General features: G+C 42.4%; 1 protein-coding gene across 16 annotated transcripts in view; it reads right to left on the bottom strand.

Annotated features, from left to right (window-relative positions):
* Positions 1-21,015, bottom strand: part of C7H4orf17 (chromosome 7 C4orf17 homolog) — an 88,244-nt gene that overhangs the window by 43,075 nt on the left and 24,154 nt on the right. The window lies entirely within an intron of this gene.

The following is a 21,015-nucleotide window of genomic DNA, read 5'->3' as shown; positions in this document are numbered from 1 at the left end:
ATCTCACAAATATTAAGAAGTTAGGGTGATAGTTTATTTCTGATTTTTTAATTAAGGAAAAATTACTGTAGTGTGTAAATAGAGAAAAGAGGGGAAATGATTATGGCTGTTCTTTTTTTTTTTAAACAGCTAGTTATAGAATATCTAAATTTGTCAAAGGGATATATTGGGTGGGTTTTATTTATTTATTGGAAGATAATAGGGGATTCAACATTGTTTTCAAAATGATGTTGCTAATCCAGCTCTCCCAATTTTCTCCTAAAAAGAGAAGGGAAATGAAGTGAAAGTTGCCCCGTCGTGTCCAACTCTTTGCGACCCCATATAGTCCATGGAATTCTCCAGGCCAGAATACTAGAGCGGGTAACCTTTCCCTTCTCCAGGGGATCTTCCCAACCCGGGGATCAAACCCAGGCCTCCCACATCGCAGGCAGATTCTTTACCAGCAGAGCCACCCGGGAAACCCAATTCTCTTCTAAAGAGACTTTTATTCCCGCCACAAGGTTAAAGTGCCACATTCACCACTAGGTGGTGGCAACATGCTATCCACAGACTTGCCCATGCTCCGGTCAGCTAGGGCAGGAAGGGCTGGAATGGAAGCCTTCAGAAACAGGAACTGCTGTGGCCATTCTGTTTCCTAAACTAATAAACCGTTTAGAAGGGTAAAACTCAGTGAAGACTTATGTATAGCCCTTTTGATAAGATACTCTTGATAAATTGGAACATCTGCAATAGATTGCTTCCACTAGCAAAATTGACCTTCTACATCTTGGCCTAACTGACCATGTCAGAAGTCAGTACGCTGAAAAAACACATTCAAAAATAGAAGTCAGTAGGCTGAGATTCCCCTCTCCCCCACCAGAAAATACTGAGATTATTAATATCTGGCACCAGGACTTTATATCTGAGTTGAAGAAACAACTCCCACTTATAATCTATGGCTGGTAATCCTAAGGTAAATGCTAGCATCCTAGCCCTAAAATTTTCTAATTATTTGCTTTCTTTCAAGACTGATACGATTGGTCCCTGTGTGGCTATGGAGCAGAGGAGGGCCACAGGGTACAGCAGGTGGTGACCTCTACCCAGGGTAATACCTTGCTCCTTGGGGTAAGGCTGATAGCCCAGGCTGAATATCAGAAGCACTTGAGTAGCTTTGTGAAAATTCTAAAGCTCTGGAATACATCCTACAGTTTGTTTTAAAAAACCTTTCCTGGTAGGTTGATGCACAGTCTGGGTTGGAAAAAAAAAATAGCAGTGGAGCCAGGCTTCCTGCACGACTTTTTCTGTAACCAGAGGGTGCTGACTGTTCTTCCAGCAGCCACCTGGTTTCCTGTTCACACTGGGTTCACACAAGTCCTGGTTTTTACGTACCTCCACCTTGGCCTGAAATATTACAGTATTGAAGGCAGACTTGACAGCTCCCCTGCTCATTCATGATCAGCTGGATATTCTTTTCTTGTTTTTGGCATAATAATAGTAATATAACACTTGACATTAATTGAACAGTTACATGTATTCTAACCATCCCATGAGATAGGAACTACTATTATCCCTGTTTCACAGATGAAAGAACTGAGGCTTAGACAGAAGTGTGGGATACACTACAGAGCTCAGAAATACAGAATCATGACCAGAACCCTGTTGTTTAAAACTAAAGCTTCTGTCCAGCCAAACCTCCTTCATAACACATAAACATGTTAGCTATGACGGAAAGCCTCATGGAAGAACCTGATTGATGACTATAACTATACACACATTAAACAAAATCTAATGAAATTTGGAAGTAATAATAGGCAGAAAGTGAAGAGGAACTAAAAAGCCTCTTGATGAAAGTGAAAGAGGAGAGTGAAAAAGTTGGCTTAAAGCTCAACATTCCGAAAACAAAGATCATGGCATCTGGTCCCGTCACTTCATGGCAAATAGATGGGGAAACAGTGGAAACAGTGTCAGACTTTATTTTTTAGGGCTTCAAAATCACTGCAAATGGTGACTGCAGCCATGAAATTAAAAGACGCTTACTCCTTGGAAGAAAAGTTATGACCAACCTAGATAACATATTCAAAAGCAGAGACATTACTTTGCCAGCAAAGGTCCGTCCAGTCAAGGCTATGGTTTTTCCAGTGGTCAAGTATGGATGTGAGAGTTGGACTGTAAAGAAGGATGAACACCAAAGAATTGATGCTTTTGAACTGTGGTATTGGAGAAGACTCTTGAGAGTCCCTTGGACTGCAAGGAGATCCAAACAGTCCATTCTGAAGGAGATCAGCCCTGGGATTTCTTTGGAAGGAATGATGCTAAAGCTGAAACCCCAGTACTTTGGCCACCTCATGCGAAGAGTTGACTCATTGGAAAAGACTCTGATGCTGGGAGGGATTGGGGGCAAGAGGAGAAGGGGACGGCAGAGGATGAGATGGCTGAATGGCGTCACTGACTCAATAGACATGAGTTTGAGTGAACTCTGGGAGTTGGTGATGGACAGGGAGTTCTGGTGTGCTGTGATTCATGGGGTTGCAAAGAGTTGGACACGACTGAGTGACAGAACTGAACTGAACTGAATAGTGGAAGTGTAATAACCCTTGTATTATTTCTAGCTTTAGCAGGAAATGAGCTTCCCAGGTGGCACTAAAGGTAAAGAACCCGGCTACCAATGCAGGAGACATAAGAGACGTGGGTTTGATCCCTGGATCAGAAGATCCCCTGGAGGATCTTGGATCATGGCAACCCACTCCAGTATTCTTGCCTAGAGAATCCTGTGGAGAGCCACAGTCTGTGGGGTCACAAAGAATCAGAGACTGCTAAATCAAGTGAGCATGCACATATGCACGCTAGCAGGAAACAGACACTGTCTCCAAGCTGAATTACTGAGAAGGCTTCAGTAGATTATAAAGTTGCTGACAGCAATTTTTTTTTTTAAAGCAGCAAACAAGAAGTGGTCTAGTACCCTGAAGATAGTAGGGGGAAGAGATGGGGAGTGTTTATGGAACTGAGAAAGAGTGAGGGGTGGCTATACAGAGGGGCTTCCTGACTGTAGCTCTGGCCTATGGTAGCAGGACCCACAGGGAGGCACCTGGGAGATAAACCCTCAACCTGACTCTGCCTTTCTTCTGCTTTTGATCCCCACTTGGCCAAATCCCATCCAGAGGGCAAGAGAGTCCTTCAACTAAACCAGCTAGCGAGCCTTCCCTGAGGACAGAGCAGGGGGAGGCGGAACCTTGGAGAGTAAACAGTTTATACCTGGAAGCTTTGTATGAACTTAAATATGTAGGCACTCGGTTGACAAATAGGAAGTATTACACTCCAAAATAATGATTAGCAATCAAAAATAAATAGAACTACCCTAGTAACTACCTATTACAAGGTGCATATTAATTACATTATCTTTAAAACATTCCTTTAAGACATGCGTCATTTCCTGGAGCTCGGAAAAATGTGGTAACCTGGTCAAAGTTTATGGCTAGTACCCAGCCAAGCTCAGTCACTAATTCCCAAACCTATAATTTGCTTTTCCCTCTAAAACACTGAAAATGAACCAAACTGAAAATGGAGAAGGCAATGGCAAACCACTTCAGTATTCTTGCCTTTAGAACCACATGAACAGTATGAAAATGCAAAAAGATAAGACACAAAAGATGAATTCCCCAGGTCGGTAGGTGCCCAACATGCTACTGGAGAAGACTGCAGAAATAACACCAGAAAAAATGAAGAGACGAAGGCAAAGCAAATACAATGCCAAGTTGTTGATGTGACTGCTGATGGAAGTAAAGTCTGATGCTGTAAAGAACAATATTGCACAGGAACCTGAAACGTTAGGTCCATGAATCAAGGTAAATAGGAAGTGGTCAAACAGGAGACGGCAAGAGTGAACATCAACATTTTAGAAATCAGGAAACAAAAATGGTCTGGAATGGGTGAAGTTAACTCAGATAACCATTATATCTACTACTGTGAGCAAGAATCTCTTAGAAGAAATGGAGTAGCTATCATAGTCAACAAAAGAGTCCAAAATGCAGTACTTAGGTGCAGTCTCAAAAACAACAGAATGATCTCTGTTCATTTCCAAGGCAAACCATTCAATATCACAGTAATCCAAGTCTATGCCCCAATCAGTAATGCTGAAGGAGCTGAAGTTGAATGGTTCTATGAAGACCTACAAGACCTTCTAGAACTAACACCCAAAAAAGATGTCCTCTTCACTATAGGGAATTGGAATGCAAAAGTAGGAAGTCAAGAGATACCTGGAGTAACAGGCAAATTTGGCCTTGGAATACAAAATGAAGCAGGGCAAAGGCTAACAGAGTTATGCCAAGAGAATGCATTGGTCATAGCAAACACCCTCTTCCAACAACACAAGAGAAGACTCTACACATGGACATCACCAGATAGTCAATACCAAAATCAAATTGATTATATTCTTTGCAGTCAAAGACGGACAAGCTCTATACAGTCAGCAAAAAGAAGACCAGGAGCTGACTGTGGCTCAGACCATGAACACCTTATTGTAAAATTCAGGCTTAAATTAAAGAAAGAAGGGAAAACCACTAGACCATTCAGGTATGACCTAAATAAAATTCCTTATGATTATACAGTGGAAGTAACAAATAGATTCAAGGGATTAGATCTGACAGACAGAGTGACTGAAGAACTATGGATGGAGGTTCATAACATTGTACAGCAGGTAGAGATCAAAACCATTCCCAAGAAAAAGAAATGCAAAAAGGCAAAATGATTGTCTGAGGAGGCCTTACAAATAGCTGAGAAAATAAGAGAAGCAAAAGGTAAAGGAGAAAAGGAAAGATATATCCATTTGAATGCAGAGTTCCAAAGATTAGCAAGGAGAGATAAGAAAGCCTTCCTCAGTGATCAGTGCAAAGAAACAGAGGGAAACAACAGAATGAGAAAGACTTGTCAAAATTAGTGATACCAAGGAAACATTTCATGAAAGATGGGCACAATAAAGGACAGAAATGGTATGGACCTAACAGAAGCAGAAGATATCAGGAAGAGGTGGCAAGAATACACAGAAGAACTATACAAAAAAGATTTTCATGACCCAGAAAACCATAATGGTGTGATCACTCACCTAGAGCCAGACATCCTGGAATGTGAAGTGGGCCTTAGGAAGCATCACTACATATAAAACTAGTGGAGGTGATGGAATTTCAGTTGAGCTATTTCAAATCCTAAAAGATGATGCTGTGAAAGTGCTGCAATCAATATGTCAGAAAATTTGGAAAACTCAGAAGTGACCACAGGGTTGGAAAAGGTCAGTTTTCACTGCAATGCCAAAGGACGTTCAAACTATCGCATAATTGCACTCATCTCACATGCTAGCAAAGTAATGCTCAAAATTCTCCAAGCAAGGCTTCAACAGTTCGTGAACCATGAACTTCCAGATGTTCAAGCTGGATTCAGAAAAGGCAGAGGAACCAGAGATCAAATTGCCAACATCCATTGAATCATTGATAAAGCAAGAGAGTTCCAGAAAAACATCTATTTCTGATTTATTGACTATGCCAAAACCTTTGACTGTGTGGATCACAATAAACTGTGGAAAATTCTGAAAGAGACGGGAATACCAGAACACCTGATCTGCCTCTTGAGAAATTTGTATGCAGGTCAGGAAGCAACAGTTAGAACTGGACATGGAACAACAGACTGGTTCCAAATAGGAAAAGGAGTACGTCAAGGCTGTATATTATCACCCTGCTTATTTAACTCATATGCAGAGTACATCATGAGAAACGCTGGACTGGAAGAAACACAAGCTGGAATCAAGATTGCCAGGAGAAATCTCAATAACCTCAGATATGCAGATGACACCACCCTTATGGCAGAAAGCAAAGAACTATAGGGGCTCTTGATGAAAGAGAAGAGTGAAAAAGTTGGCTTAAAACTCAACATTCAGAAAACTAAGATCATGGCATCTGGTCCCATAACTTCATGGCAAATAGATGGGGAAACTGTGGAAACAGTGAGAGACTATTTTGGGGGGCTCCAAAATCACTGAGGATGGTGACTGCAGCCATGAAATTAAAAGATGTTTACTCCTTGGAAGAAAAGCTATGACCAACCTAGACAGCATATTAAAAAGCAAAGACATGGCTTTGCCAACAAAGGCCTGTCTAGTCAAGGCTATGGTTTTTCCAGTAGTCATGTATGGATATGAGAGTTGGACTATAAAGAAAGCTGAGCACTGAAGAACTGATGCTTTTGAACTGTGGTGTTGGAGAACTCTTGAGCGTCCCTTGGACTGCAAGGAGATCCAACCAGTCAATCCTATAGGAAATTAGTACTCAATATTCATTGGAAACACTGATGCTGAAGCGGAAGCTCCAATACTTTGGCCTCCTGATGCGAATAACTGACTCATTGGAAAAGACCTTAATGATGAGAAAGAGAGAAGGCAAGAGGAGGAGGAGACAACAGAAGATGAGATGGCTGGATGGCATCACCTATTCAATGGACATGAGTTTTAGCAAATTCATAGAGATGGTGAAGGACAGGGAAGCCTGTTGTGCTGCAGTCCATGGGGTCACAAAGTCAGACATATCTGAGCGACTGAACAACAAAAAGGATATGAGGAAGGAAATATAGTTAATATTTTCAGATGAATTCTTAAGTTTTTAGAATGGATCATTGAAATATATGGCTTCTCATGTGGCACTAGGGGTAAAGAACCCGCCTGCCAATGGGGGAGACCTAAGAAACATGGGTTCAATCTCCAGGTTGGGAAGATTCCCCTGGAAGATAGCATGGCAACCCACTCCAGTATTCTTACCTGGAGAATCCCATGGACAGAGGAGCCTGGCAGGCTACAGTCCATAGGGTTGCACAGAGTCAGACACGACTGAAGCAACTTAGCACACATGCATTAAAAAGTAAAATTAATTTATGTTGCTTAGTCTAATTTCATTTTGCTCTTTAAAAGGAACTATTCCAACCTCATGGTGCACTTGAAAAAGTTGATAATTTGTTTATCCTGATGAATAATTTTGCATCACCTAATTCGTTTTGTTGACTTTCACTTTTCTACTGGGGTGCATGGAGAGGGGAGGAGCAGAATCTGCATTTCCATGGTGGCTGTGCCTATAGAGTGTGAACTCAGGTTGGGCTTCTGGAAGCCAAGATTAAAAAAAAAAAACAAAGCAGAATATGGTGTGACTATGGCATGACTCAGGCTATCCCCAAACTTGATTACCTTTTTAAAAGGTATCAAGTGGTAGAAGAAATCTGGAGCCAGTACATTTCCTTTAATTCCTGCACCTAAATTCATTTCTTAGATGGGTTGGTGAGTCCTGTCCTTGCACAGAACAAAGACAGGCAGGCAGGAAGAGAATTTGTCTGGGGAATTAGATGTAGGAAAGCCTCAGACCCCAAAACATGTAAAGAAGGGGACTTTACTTGGGGGACCCAAGTTGTATGATGCAATTAATGGGAGACAAGGCAAAGACTGATGAAATGGAGGAGATGTGTGAATAAATCCAAATAATTATATCTGGGAATAGCCATAGGCAAAAGCCATTCTGTGGGATTGCTTGTCCCTAAGGCTGTGTTAAACTGTGCCCCTGTCTTCTGAATTAATGCAACACTCCTTGTTTAACATTCACTGCTTGTATTCTTACTACATTTTTTATGTGACTATGCCTTTTTTTTTTAACCATACTGTACATGAGTTTTATTTTGCATGTAGTGTGATGAGAATGAATATCTAAATGAATGAGTGGAATGAAGGGATGATGAAGCGTCTTTGCAGACAAGGGCAGAGCAGGGAAGAGGTGTGAAGGGGACTCTGAGGCAGTGATCATATTTCACTTCACAGCTCCTTAGGCATGATTGTTCATCAGACAACTCCAGCCTCCTGGTTTTCTTCTTCTGGCTTAAAAGCATGTAACTCTTCTCTCAGAGCCTGCTCCTCGGAGGTAATTCCTCTTCCTCAATCACTGTCCTTTATCCCAAGGCTCTCCTCTTCCCTGGTTGTCATGCCAACACTGCCCCAAGTCTCTCATACTTTATTTTTCTAACTCTGCAGGAACATTATTTTTTATGAGAAGTGATAATTTAGAAGCAAATGGGAAATTAGATTAACTGCTTAGGAAGTTTCTTAGTGTGTTTATTATTTCTTCAATTACTTACTGGGTTGGAAAAAAACAGAAATCATATTTTATTTCCAAGAGAAGATCTTTATACTTAAATCTCCTAAGAACAAGACTCTGTAGAGTATTTGGAGTCCAGATTCATGATGATTATAGAAGAGAAGGTTAGATTCATGGCTTTCAAAATTTCTTTAGCCGTTGAACCCTCCCCATTCTTCTCTTCTGCTGAGAACTTAATAAAAAACATTTTAAATTTGATTCTAGACGATTAGAAAAGGTAGCACTCCAGACATACTGCCAGTTAGTGGGGTAGGTTGCAACCAGGCTGAAGGAGATACTATGGGATCACTGGCTATCCGATTTTAAGTGAATGTTATAATATACATTGGAGAAGACAATGGCACCCCACTCCAGTACTCTTGCCTGGAAAATCCCATGGACAGAGGAGCCTGGTAGGCTGCAGTCCATGGGGTCACTAAGAGTCAGACACGACTGAGCGACTTCACTTTCACTTTTCACTTTCATGCATTGGAGAAGGAAATGAAAACCCACTCCAGTATTCTTGCCTGGAGAATCCCAGGGACAGGGGAGCCTGGTGGGCTGCCGTCCATGGGGTCGCACAGAGTCGGACACGACTGAAGCAACTTAGCAGCAGCAGCAGCATAATATACATTGATGGGGGATAATCCACTGATGGTTAGGAATGTTGGTCTGGAGAAAGTCTGGATTTAAATTCCACTGCTTCCTAGCTGTGTGACATTAGGTCAGTTCCTAACCTTTCAACACCTCAATTTACTCATTTCTAATACTGGGAAAATAACGTCAGCCACTACATAAAGTTATTTTACTAAACTAATATAATGCATGTAAAGCACTTAGCACTATATCTGGCATATGGTGAGCATTCAGTAAATATTAGCTAATATTTTTATAATTGTATATATTAACAGACTGAATTGATTTTTATCCTTGCACAGTACAGGAAATTTACTGCCCGGTACAGCACCACACTATTGTGACAACTTTAGTCCAAGTCCACCAGGAACGCACTGTAACAAAGGTTTGGATTTATCTGCCTGTTGTGGTAAGAGATAGAGTGTCATCAGAAGCATGAGCCATCTTAACAAGGGGATGTTAGAAAAAATTTCTAAGACTTGGGCTTCTGTTAGGTGAGTCTCTGGAGGGTTTCAGGAAGTGGAGCTTTGTCCTGGATTGGACGCTGTCAGGAAACAGAAACAATTCTGACTCAGCATTTCAAAAACATTTATCAGGAATAACATCTATCAAGACACTTATCAAGAAGGCAACAGAAATGAATCTGTTGTAATTGGTAAGGAAGCAGTATTCATTTTAACCAGCTGCTTTAGTTATCTTTCCTGTGCAATAAATCATCCCCAATGTTGCTGCTGCTGCTGCTGCTAAGTCGCTTCAGTCATGTCCGACTCTGTGCAACCCCATAGATGGCAGCCCACCAGGCTCCCCCATCCCTTGGATTCTCCAGGCAAGAACACTGGAGTGGGTTGCCATTTCCTTCTCCAATGCATGAAAGTGAAAACTGAAAGTGAAGTCACTCAGTCGTGTCCGACTCTTCGAGACTCCATGGACTGCAGCCTACCAGGCTCCTCCGTCCATGGGATTTTCCAGGCAAGAGTACTGGAGTGGGGTGCCATTGCCTTCTCCCATCCCCAATGTTACCAGCTTAAAATAACAACCATTTATGACCTCACACAAAATAATCCGCCTGTCAACACAGGAGACATGAATTCAATCCCTGGGTCGGTAAGATCCCCTGGAGTTAGTAAAGGGAAGAGAAAGAAAATGGAGAAGGAAATGGCAACTCACTCCAGTATTCTTGCCTGCAAAATCCCATGGACAGAGGAGCCTGGCGGGCTATAGTACATGAGGTTGTAAAACAGTTGGACATGACTTAGTGACTAAACAATGACAACAGTTGCTGAGCATCTGGAATCCAGGAAGGTTTAGCTTGGTTCTGGCTCAGGGTCTCTCTTGGCCTCTCCTTCAAACTGTCAGCTGGGGTTGCAGTCCCTGAAGACTTGACCAGGGTCAAAGTCCAACTTCCAATCTCACTCACATGGCTCCTGGCAGGAAACTTCAGGTCCTCTCCATGGGGCTGTTCATTACAGGGCTTCCCTTGTGACCCAAGACAGAGAGCATGGAAGGAACATATTCCAATGACTTTTATGGTTTAGTCTCAGAACTACACTTCATCACCTCCACCTCAGTCTATACCTTAGAATAAAGTCACCAACTTATGTGCTTAGTCACTCAGTCATGTCCAGCTCTTGCGACTCCATAGACTGTAGCCCGCCAGGCTCCTCTCTCCATGGGATTTTACAGGCAAGAATGCCGGAGTGGGTTGCCATTTCCTTCTCCAGGGGATCTTCCTGGCCCAGGGATCGAACCCAGGTCTCCTGCATTGCAGGCAGACTCTTTACTGACTGAGCTATGAGGGAAGCCCAATCAAGTCACCATGTCCAGCTTACTCAGGGAGAGGGGAAACTCCACCTCCTCAAGCGAAGAGTATTCAAAAATGTGTGGACATGCTTTGTAAATCACCAAAGTAGGAAAGTAGAATGTTTGGTCATTTTTGTGATGTGGGCAATGTTCTTAGTGTGTGTGTATATATATGCATGTGTACATCTGCTGGAGTGGCCATGCTTTATCATCCTATTTATTCTTTTAAAAAATTTAGGGTTATTTAGATGAGACAAAAAAATTATTGATAACCTATTCTACTCTAAGTTTCTTGGAACAAAGAATACCTCTTAATCACTTCAGTACCCTCCACCAATATCCCAGCACCTATACCATAATAGAAACCAATAAAACCTCACTGGATGTGTGGAAGATTCACTGAGTGTTGGGATAATTGAACGGCCGTTTATACTGGTGACATTTGTGACTTAAACAGGAGATTCGGCTGAACTGAGTTTCCAAGACTCCAATTTGATTTAGTTCTTCCTTTTCTCAGCTGCCCAGTCAAGCCATCCTGTTGTAAAACTAGTCAAGCCCTTACATCCTTTGGGTTCTTCCAGCTGCTGGAGGGAGGTTCCACTCTTACCATGACTTAGCTCTTTCTGAAGGCTTGTTTGATTTGCTACTTTTTGAATAGATTCCCCTGTTTGAATTTGGCAAGAAAGGTTTCTTAGGAGGTGTTAAAATGAAGTCTTGGCAAGACAACTCAAGACAGTCCCCATCCTGAGCCCTGGGATATCTAAAGCAGAAAAAGCGTTCATTAAAAAAAAAAATTTTTTTTTTAGTTGTTTCATTAACAGGCTATCTCTGCGTTAAAATTTGTTAGCATTAAATTTAAAACTGGCTGATAGAACTTGTTTTAATACAGTAGTTGAATGTCATTGCAGCATAAGAAGGTAGTCAGCTTTCGGCTTTATACTTAAAAGGATTCATGACTTTGTGAGTGAGTGTTTCCTAGCGTGTTGCAGCCCCCAAATCTGTGTGGTGGGTCACCCTGGTAGAAGTTCAGGGGCCCAATTTCGGCTCATCTGTCCCTTTCAGTGTGATCTTAATTCACTTTCCCTTCCTGCCTGGCGCTCAGCTCCTCCTGCCACAGCACTACCCCCAGACACCCAACAGGCCACTGAGAGAACACACACCTGCCCTCTGATCAGTGTTGCTGTTCCATCGCTCAGTCATGTCCAGCTCTTTGTGAGCCCATGGACTGCAGCACGCCAGGCTCCTGTGGCCTCCACCATCTCCCAGAGTTTGCTCAAATTCATGTCCATTGAGTCGGTTATGCCATCCAACCGTCTCATCCTCTGCCGCTCCCCCTTCTCCTTTTGCTGTCAATCTTTCCCAGCATCAAGGTCTTCTCCAATGAGTCAGCTCTTTGCACCTGCCCTTACTGGGACCTGTTTCTTAGTGTGCCATTCAGGACCCCACACATGCCCCTTCACTCCTCCTTGCTGCAGAAGAGAAGAAGAAGACACTTACTCCCTCTTTTGGATGGAGATCCCTCATGTATCAGTTCCTAGGGCTACGCTAACAAATTACACACAAACTTGGTGGTTTAAAGCAATAGGCATTTGTTCTGTCATATTTCTAGAGGCCAGAAATTCAAAATCAAACTATCCACAGGGTTGTATTCTTCTAGAGTCATTGAGATAGTTCAGTTCAGTTGCTCAGTCATGTCCAATGCTTTGCAACCCCATTAACCGCAGCACACCAGGCCTCCCTAACCAATGTCTACCCAAACCCATGTCCATTGAGTTGGTGATGCCATCCAACTATCTCATCCTCTGTCATCCCCTTCTCCTCCTGCCTTCAATCTTTCCCAGCATCAGGGTCTTTTCCAATAAGTCAGCTCTTCATATCAGGTGGCTAAAGTATTGGAGTTTCAGCTTCAATGTCGGTCCGGGCCTGATCTTTAGGATGGACTGGTTGGATCTCCTTGCAGTCCAAGGTACTCTCAACAGTTTTCTCCAACACCACAGTTCAAAAGTATCAATTCTTTGGCACTCAGCTTTCTTTATAGTCCAACTCTCACATCCATACATGACTACTGGAAAAACCATAGCCTTGACTAGACGGACCCTTGCCCCAACCTCCCTTCTAGATTTCGGCAGTCATCAACACTCCTTGGCATCCTTGGCTTGTACTTGCATGGCTCTGATCTCTGTTGCTGTGGTCACAGAGCATTCTCGTCTGTGTCTCCCCCTTTGTATCTTCACATGGCCTTTTTATATGGACACTAGCATTAGATTTGGGCTTCCCAGGTGGTGCTAAAGAACCCACGAGCCAGGGTATGGAAGACCCCCTGGAAGAGGGCATCACAACCCACTCCAGTATTCTTGCCTGGAGAACCCCATGGACAGATGAGCCTGATGGGCTACAGTCCAAAGTGTTGCAAAGAGTTGGACACGACTGAGCAACTTAGCACACACAGCATGACCTCAAATTAACTATTTACATCACAAAAACCCTACTTTCAGACAAGATTGTATTCTGAGGTTCTGGTGGACATGAATGTTAAGAGAATATTCAACCCACTGCTTTCTTCCGAGCTAGACCTCACAGATATATAGAGCAGTATTCAAGCTTGCTTAAGACTTTCCCCACACCTTGAGCCTATATCTGTGTGAAGACTTACATATCTAAAGAGAAGAGATCTAGAAAACCAGCCTTTCATCATCGAATACACATGTATTAACAAGAGTGGCAGTTCAGAGAAAACAACGTGCATAAAAATCACTCAAAGCTGAGACTTCCCTGGTGGTCTGAGAATTAAGCAGTTAAAACTCCGAGCTCCCAGTGCAGCGGGCCCAGGTTCGATCCCTGGTCAGGGAACTAGAGCCCACATGCTGCAACTAAAGATCCAGCACTCTGCAACGAAGATCCTGAATGCTGCGATTAAGATCGAATGCAGCCAAAAGAAAAAAAAAAAAAAAGACTCAAATCTCACCATGTGTATCCTATTAAGGGTAGTTATCATGCATTGGACAGATCTACACTGTGTGTGATCTTCAGTAATAATGATAAAAGCTAGTACTTGTTGATCATTAACCATTTCTCAGGGAATGTGTCAAGTATATAGTATCTCATTCAATTCTCATAACCATTCTGTGGAATAGTTGCTATTAGTGTTATTCTTATTTTATAGATGAAGAAATTAAGGCTTGAAGAATCAGGTAATTTATCAAAGGTAGAGGCATTCTCAAATGGATGTCAGAGTCCAGAGATTGAGCTCTTAAGCACTGTTCAATGCAGTCTCCCTACAAGAAAGACATTAGCTCCTCCATTTAGCAGATAAGAAAAATGTGGGTATAAGAAATTACATCAACTGCCTGAGGTTTCCTAGCCAGTAAGTCTGAAATGCAAACCCACTGAAATCTGTCTTGCTTCCATCTAAATTCTTTATATAGCACTTGACTAGCTATTTAGGCTTTATAGTGCCCAGTGATGAAAGCAATGGGGAAAAGAGGGTGGCTAACTCTTTGAGAATAGAGATGATTTTTTTAAAATGAGGCAGAACCACAGATGATGACCTGGGTGTGTTTACCCAAGAGTCTGGTAATTCCACCCTGGCCTGGATGTGCCTAGGAGTTTGTATTCAAGAATGCTTCCTTCCTCCTTGAGGCTGACTCTGTGTGTGGGTGAGCAAGTCAATAAGGGCTTCATGCTGCTCTCTGCTCCTCAGATTTAGGGCCACTCAGACTATTGTACAGGGTTCTTCATGCTGTGAATGAAGGCTCAATGTAGAACTTGATTTTAGAACTCAGACTACTTGTCTTCCAGCTCTTTTCCTTTCCCTTTTCTCCTCCTCATCTTCCTACCTTTGTTCGGCTGTCCTATAAACACTTCCATGACCCACACTTAGTTTTCATGTCACTCAAGTAGTACATCATTTCCCCTTTGAGATTACCTTTGAGGTTTATTTAACTTATACCCCTCATCTCTAAAATGGGTTTAGTAATCCCACATATCTATGGTCTTTAACTAAGGAGGCACAAATATACAAAGGAGAAAAGTCAGCCTCTGCAGCAAGTGGTATTGAGAAAGCTGGACAGAGCTACATGCAAATCACTGAAGTCAGAACACTCTCACACCATAGACAAAACTCAACTCGAAATGGCTTAAAGACTTAAACATAAGACATGACAGACATGGCACCACAAAACTCCTAGAAGAGAACACAGGCAAAACATTTCTGACATAAATCATAGCAATTTTTCTTAAATCAGTCTCCCTGGGCACTATAAATAAAAGCAAAAATAAATTGGACCTAATAAAACTTACAAGCTTCTGTACAGCAAATGAAACCATAAACAAAATGAAAAGACAATCTATGGAATGGGAGAAAATATTTGCAAATTGTGCAACCAACAGGGCTTAATTTCTAAATATACAAACAGCTCATACAACTCAATATCAACAACAACAACAAAACCTGATCAAAAAATAGGCAGAAGAACTAAGTAGACATTTCTCTAAAGAAAACATAGAAATGGCCAATAGGCACATTGAAAGATGCTCCATGTTGCTAATTATTAGAGAAATATGAATCAAAACCACAATGAGGTATCACTTCCCACCTGTTAGAATGGCTATCATCAGAAAGTCTACAAATAATAAATGCTGGAGAGGGTGTGCAGAAAAGGGAACCTTCCTAAACTGTTAGTGGGAATATAAATTGGTGCGGCCACTATGGGAAAACAGATGGATATATCTTAAAAAACTAAAAAGTTACCATATGATCTACCAATCCCAGCCCTGGGCATACTTCTAGAAAAGACAAAAACTAGTTTGAAAAGATATATGCACCCCAATGTTCACAGCAACACTGTATCAGCAGCCGAGACACAGAAGAAATCCAAATTTCCATCAACAGATGAATAAAGAAGACATATATATATATATATATATATACATACATACATACACACACACAATGGAATGTTACCCAGCCACAAAAAAAAAGAATGAAATAATGCCATTTGCAGCAACATGGATGGACCTAGAGATTATCATACTAAGTGCAGTGAGTCAGACAAAGATAAATATCATATGATATCACTTATAAGTAGAATCTAAACAAATGGTAGAAATGAACTTATTTACAAAACAAATAGACTCACAGACATAGAAAACAAACTTATGGTTACCAAAGGAGAAAGAGTTCGGGGTGGGGGGGCGGCAGTTGGGGATCAACTTGGAATTTGGGATTAACAGATATACACTACTATGTGTAAAATTGATAAACAACATAGTAACACCATTTTCCTTGGAGGGAGTTTATGAACATTAAATGAGATAATGAACTAATGAGATAATAAATATTCAGTTCAGTTCAGTTCAGTCACTCAGTCATGTCCGACTCTTTGCGACCCCATGAATTGAAGCACTCCAGGCCTCCCTGTCCATCACCAACTCCCGGAGTTCACTGAGACTCACGTCCATCGAGTCAGTGATGCCATCCAGCCATCTCATCCTCTGTCGTCCCCTTCTCCTCCTGCCCCCAATCCCTCCCACCATCAGTCTTTTCCAATGAGTCAACTCTTCGCATGAGGTGGCCAAAGTACTGGAGTTTCAGCTTCAGCATCATTCCTTCCAAAGAACACCCAGGGCTGATTTCCTTCAGAATGGACTTGTTGGATCTCCTTGCAGTCCATGGGACTCTCAAGAGTCTTCTCCAACACCACAGTTCAAAAGCATCAATTCTTCAGCGCTTAGCTTTCTTCACAGTCCAACTCTCACATCTATACATGACCATAAATATTAGCTACCATTAATTGAAAGAACATTCAGTTAAAAAGAGAAAGAGACAGATGTGACCGAAGTTGTTGTTGTTGTTCAGTCACTAAGTCGTGTCCGACTCTGTAACCCCATGGACTGCAGCACACCAAGCTTTCCTGTCTTTCACTATCTCCCAGAATTTGCTCAAACTCATGTCCATTGAGTCAGTGATGCCATCAAACCACCTGATCCTCTGTCATCCCCTTCTCCTCCTGCCTTCAATCTTTCCTAGCATCAGGGTCCTTTCCAGTGAGTTGGCTCTTCCCATCAGGTGCCAAAGTATTGGAACTTCACCCTTAGCATCAGTCCTTCCAGTGAATATTCAGGACTGATTTCTTTGAGGACTGACTGGTTTGATCTCCTTGCAGTCCAAGGGACTCTCAGGAGTTTTCTCCAGCCCCACAGTTCAAAAGCATCAATTCTTCAGCTCTCAGCCTTCTTTATGGTCCAACTCTCACATCCATACAAGACTACTGGAAAAACCATAGCTTTGCATGTTCAAACCACTGCACAATTGCACTCATTTCACACGCTAGCAAAGTAATGCTCAAAATTCTCCAAATGAGGCTTCAACAGCACGTGAACCAAGAAATTCCAGATGTTCAAGCTAGATTAAGAAAAGGCAGAGGAATCAGAGATCATGTTGGCAGAAATGTGGCCATATCTCTTATTTTCAAGCATATTCTGATACAAAATACTCTATTTTTTCTGTCCTTCCTTAGTGCTTTATGCACTAAAATGTTTCAGAAAATTATTATGTATGTCCAAATTATACTTCCTAGATGAGATCTCAAGTATTAAAGGAAGTGATATCTTGCTTGCTTGCTACATTGTTTCAGTTGTATCCAACTCTTTGTGACCCTATGGATGATAGCCTGCCAGAATCCTCTGTCCATGGGATTTCCCAGGCAAGAATACTGGAGTGGGTTGCCATTTCGTCCTCCAGGGTATCTTCCTGACCCAGGGATCAAACCCATGTCTCTTATGTCTCCTGCATTGGCAGGCAGGTTCTTTACAAGTAGGGCCACCTGAGAAGCCCCAACATCAAAACCAAACCCTTAATTAGACCGTTTTGATTTTTTATATTAAGAACAATTATTTGTTATTATTATTTTTAAAATTTTTATTTGTTTATTTTTGGTTGCACTGAGTCTTTGTTGCCGTGTGTGGGCTTTCTCTAGTTGTGATGAGCAGAGGCTACTCTTTGTAGTGGTGCTTGGGCTTCTCTTTGCAGCAGCTTCTGTTGTTGCGGAGCACAGGCCCAGGGCACAGTAGCTGCAGCACTCAGGCTCAGCAATTGTGGACAATGGGCTTAGCTACTCTGCAGCATGTGGAATCTTCACAGACCGAGGATTGAACCCATGTCCCTTGTACTGGTAGGTGGATTCATATCCACTGCACCACCAGGGAAGTCCTAGACTCTGTTGATTTTTTTAATTAGGAAAATAAAGTTCACTATATTGGGGGCATAATTAAACTTTTCATTTTTAAGTCAGAAGTTTTTTGATTTGAAATGATCCAGGACGAGCTGCAGAGTTATTCACAGTTTAGTCCTCCACCACAGGATAGCTCAGACCTCATTTAGCCACTGGCTCTCTCATGTTATGCAACCCTGGGTCTTGTCCTCAGTGAGAACTGCCATACAGCTCCATCCTGTCACATACCATCATTCCTCAGGCCAGAAAAGAAAAGCATGACCATGATTCTGCCTAATCACAGATGTTTAACAATGCCCTGGGCTCTTCCCCTCAGAAGTGCAGCTGGCTGAGGAGCCTCCAAGTCAGCCTTAGACACCCAGGCATCCACTGCTAATCTCCAAGCGCAACTGAGCCCTGCCTTTTTCTTTTACTACTTAGTGGAGATTCATGTTTTATACTTATATATGCCATTTTTTCCAGGTATATTATAGAAGAAGTGAAAGAGTGCTGCAACCGTGTCCTCTGAGAAAAACTGGCAAAGATAAGCCAACCCTTGAGGATGTTACATTTGACCCTGATAATAAAACCAAAGATGATAAAGGACCCAATGACATCCTGAGAAGGGCAGCAGGTACAGGCAGAATCTCCCTCAAAGTGTGGCCTTTAGCACGACACAAGGTAATCCAAGGTCTTCCCTGGTGGCTCAGACAGTAAAGAATCTGCCTGCAATGCAGGAGACCTGGGTTTGATCTCCAGGTCAGGAAGACCCCCTGGAGAAAGGAATAGCTACTCACTCCAGTATTCTTGCCTGGAGAATTCCATGGACAGAAGAGCCGCTAGGCTCTTGTGGTTCGTCCTCTGCAAGAAGCAATCCCTAGGCCATGTCTGTAATGAAGCACTGCTAGGCCTTGGTGCTCTAGAATTATTTTCAACTAGTCCTCAGGCTGACACATAGCAAAACCAATTTCCCTATCTGCTTTGTTTTATTCTTAAGGGAAGCTCAACAGGAGGACAAAACAGCTTGGATTTATACTTTCCCCACAATTCCTGACCTCTTTAAATGGAAATTCTCATCAACCAGCACACTGGGCTGGCGAGCTGAGCACAATGGAGATGTGCTGGAGTGATGTGAAGCCTTGGCATTATTATGAAATATCTTCTTAGGATTCTTTCCCTGCTCAGGTTCTGCGTGCAGAAGAAAATTTTCTGAAACTGCCAAGCATAATCTCACACTGCAGTTCTGAGAGCTGGCACTGTGTACCTGGAAAAGGATTAGGAAAATCTGTCAGGGCAAAGCTGCAGAAACCCCATCTCAACCCTGCTTTCCAGCTTGGCCTCATCCTTGCCTGGCTTGGCATAGCTCAAGGATTAAAGGATAAGTTTCAGCTTGCAGCTGGTTGTTTGACTTACCACCTGAGTTTGGAGTGTTTGAAAATTTTAGCCACAGAGGCCACAGTGAAATTTCCCCTTCAGGTTTGGCTTGCTAAGGCAGAACAAAAATCACTGTGGTTCAAGTTACTAACAGATTTTTTAATGCCTTGGAATATTCCAACTGTGTAACTATTTCTCCTTATTAAGAATGATTCAGCAATAAACAGAGGTCCATTTCCCTTTGCACACAAAGGCCTCTTTCCTACCTTTTTAACCTTAGAGATATCACTTAGTGTAATTTCATACACTGAGTGTTCCACAATTTGATGGGCACTTCCACACACAGTACCTCACTTCAGCTTCATGACAAGCCCTGAAGTCAGATCATTTCCTTTCACTGGGAAATTCAGAGCATTTAGTGTCTTGTCACGAGCACTTACAAGTCACTGCTAGAGTTGATAGTCAGACCTAGTTCTCCTGACTCCACTAACTAGTATGACTCCCCTGCTGTCAATGTGCAGAGAAGGCAATGGCACCCCACTCCAGTACTTTTGCCTGGAAGATCCCATGGACAGAGAAGCCTGGTAGACTGCGGTCCATGGGGTCGCTAGAGTCGGACACGACTGAGCGACTTCACTTTCACTTTTCACTTTCATGCATTGGAGAAGGAAATGGAAACCCACTCCAGTGTTCTTGCCTGGAGAATCCCAGGGACGGGGGAGCCTGGTGGGCTGCCGTCTATGGGGTCGCACAGAGTCCGACACAACTGAAGCGACGCAGCAGCAGCAGCAGCTGTCAATGTGAGACTGGGTGATCCAACTCCTGACTGAGGTCCATGACGGAGGATGGAGGGGAAGAACCAGGACTCAGAGAGGGCAGCTGACACCCTGAAGCTCATGTGACTCTGCCCACCACACACACAGACTGTGTGATGATGCCAGTGCACAGGGGTGACCAACTCAGCTGCCTGGGACTGTCCTGGCTTTAACACTGAGACTCCGTGGTCCTGAGGACCCCCTCAATCCTGGCAAACCAGGATGATTCGCAAAGAGTGAGCAAATTTCACATGACGGAGTTTACCAAGTGAGGACTTCCGTAGTTGTGATGGCACCTTGCGTATTGGTACTCTTTTGTCTATGTTCTTAAGTAAACAACTTTTTGTTGCTGACGTAAACTTTGCCGTCTTTGATTTGAAGATTGAGACTCAGAATAGATGTTTGGTTCACTTAACTCTTAACTCTGGCTGGTAATACCTGTGAGACATACTGGGTTTCTTCAGTGTTTTGCTGCTAAGAAAGTGGTGCTCCCAGTCAAGGCTGATTGACTGGTAATGCTTTTATCTGTGGATTTAATTTGGCCAGTAAGTTAGCATGACTAATTCTAATTGATAATTTTTTTTTCTTTCATGTACTTTCTTCTTCTTCTTCTTCTTCTTTTTTTACTTTTAAATATATTGGCAATCTCATTCCTGGGCATATTCTGAACAAAATTATAATTCAAAAAGATACATGCACCCCTGTATTCACAGCAGCACTATTCACAATAGCCAAGACATGGAAGCAACCTAAAGGTATATTGGCAGATGAATGGACAAAGATGTGGCACATATATACAATGGAATACTACTCAGACATGAAAAAGAGTGAAATAATGACGCTTGCAGCAACATGGATACATCTAGAGATTATCATACCAAGTGAAGTAAAAAGAAAGAGAATACCGTATCACTTCTATGTGAAACCTTAAATTGGAACAAATGAATCTAACTACAAAATAGAAACAGACTCACAGACATGGAGAACAGACTTGTGATTGCTGACTGGGACAGAGGTTGGGGATCGAAGCAGGAGACAGGAGTTAGCAGA

The sequence above is a fragment of the Bubalus kerabau genome, chromosome 7 (genome assembly GCF_029407905.1).
Source record: "Bubalus kerabau isolate K-KA32 ecotype Philippines breed swamp buffalo chromosome 7, PCC_UOA_SB_1v2, whole genome shotgun sequence".
NCBI lineage: Eukaryota > Metazoa > Chordata > Mammalia > Artiodactyla > Bovidae > Bubalus > Bubalus kerabau.
This window is presented reverse-complemented; position numbering and strand designations above follow the sequence as displayed.